The sequence below is a fragment of the Bos mutus genome, chromosome 2 (genome assembly GCF_027580195.1).
Source record: "Bos mutus isolate GX-2022 chromosome 2, NWIPB_WYAK_1.1, whole genome shotgun sequence".
NCBI lineage: Eukaryota > Metazoa > Chordata > Mammalia > Artiodactyla > Bovidae > Bos > Bos mutus.
Genome location: NC_091618.1, coordinates 105,776,342 through 105,777,924, shown reverse-complemented (window position 1 = coordinate 105,777,924; position 1,583 = coordinate 105,776,342). Strand labels below are relative to the sequence as shown.

At 39.3% G+C, this 1,583-nt stretch overlaps 1 non-coding gene across 1 annotated transcript; it reads right to left on the bottom strand.

The window, feature by feature from the left end:
• Window positions 1-1,005: 1,005 nt before the first annotated feature.
• LOC138984942 (U6 spliceosomal RNA) lies at window positions 1,006-1,112 on the bottom strand. The gene has a single exon (XR_011462194.1). It is a non-coding gene; the product is annotated as a U6 spliceosomal RNA (small nuclear RNA).
• Window positions 1,113-1,583: the final 471 nt, after the last annotated feature.

The following is a 1,583-nucleotide window of genomic DNA, read 5'->3' as shown; positions in this document are numbered from 1 at the left end:
AGCCCCCAAAAATAAAGTCTGACACTGTTTCCCCATCTATTTCCCATGAAATGATGGGACTAGATGCCATGATCTTAGTTTTCTGAATGTGGAGCTTTAAGCCAACGTTTTCACTTTCCTCTTTCAAGTTCATCAAGAGGCTTTTTAGTTCCTCTTCACTTTCTGCCGTAAGGGTGGTGTCATCTGCATATCTGAGGTTATTGATATTTCTCCTGGGAATCTTGATTCCAGCTTGTGCTTCTTCCAGCCCAGCGTTTCTCATGATGTACTCTGCATAGAAGTTAAATAAGCAGGGTGACAATGTTTTCTTATTAGTTACTTATATTATACAGAGTAGTGTATGTATGTCGATCCCAATCTCTCAATTCATCCCACTCCCGTTTCCCTCCTTGATGTCCATGTATTTGTTCTCTATGTCTGTGTCTCTATTTCTGTCTTTCAAGTAAGATCATCGATACCATCTTTCTAGATTTCACATATGTGTTATACAATATTTTTTTCTGACTTATTTCATTCTGTATGACAGTCTCTAGGTTTATCTGTGTCTCTACGAATGACCCAATTTCGTTCCATTCTATGGCTAAGTAATATTCCATTTTATGTATGTATTATAACTTCTTTATCCATTCCACTGTTGATGGACATTTAGGTTGTTTGCATGCCCTAGCTATTGTAAATAGTGCTGCAATGAACATTGGGGTTCATGTGTCTTTTTGAATTTTAGTTTTTTTCTGGTTATATCCCTAATAGTGGGATTTCTGGGTGGTATGGTAGTTCCATTTTTAGTTTTTTAAAGAACCTCCATACTGTTCTCCATAGTGGCTATGCCAATTTACATTCCCACCAACAGTGCAAAAGTGTTCTCTTTTCTCAACACCCTTTCCGGCATTTATTGTTTGTAGATTTTTTATGAGGGCCATTTTGACTGGTGTAAGGTGATACCTCATTGTAGTTTTGGTTTGCCTTTCTGTAATAATTAGTGTTGTTGAGCATCTTTTCATGTGTAAAAATGTGGAACCCTTCAGGAATTTGTGTGTCCTCCTTGCAAAGGGGTGATGTTAATCTTCTCTGTATCAGTCCAGTTTTAGTATACTTGCTGCTGAAGTGAGCAATCTTTTTTTTTTTTTTTCCCCATTCCTGGGCATTTTGTTTTACCCTTGAATTTTGCATTTCATTTTTAACTCTCCTTCCACTCATGGGTTATGTGAAAATATTTCCACAGTGGTATTCTCAGTTTGTTCAGAGCTTGTGATGTGTACACTCATGCTAAGTCACTTTAGTCATGTCCAACTCTTTGTGACCCTATGGACTATAGCCCACTAGGCTCCTCTGTCCATGGGATACTCCAGGCAAGAACACTGGAGTGGGTTGCCATGCCCTCCTCCAGGGGATCGTCCCAGCCCAGGGACTAAACCCACATCTCTTACATCTCCTGCATCAGAAGGGAGATTCTTATTACTGGTGCCACCTGGGAAGCCCCTTTGATGCATATAGAATGTAATCTAAAAAATGGAAATATTGTGGAGAGCGAGTGCAGAGAAAAAGAGAACAAGCTGGGCAGTCAGGCAAAGAAAAGGAAATTT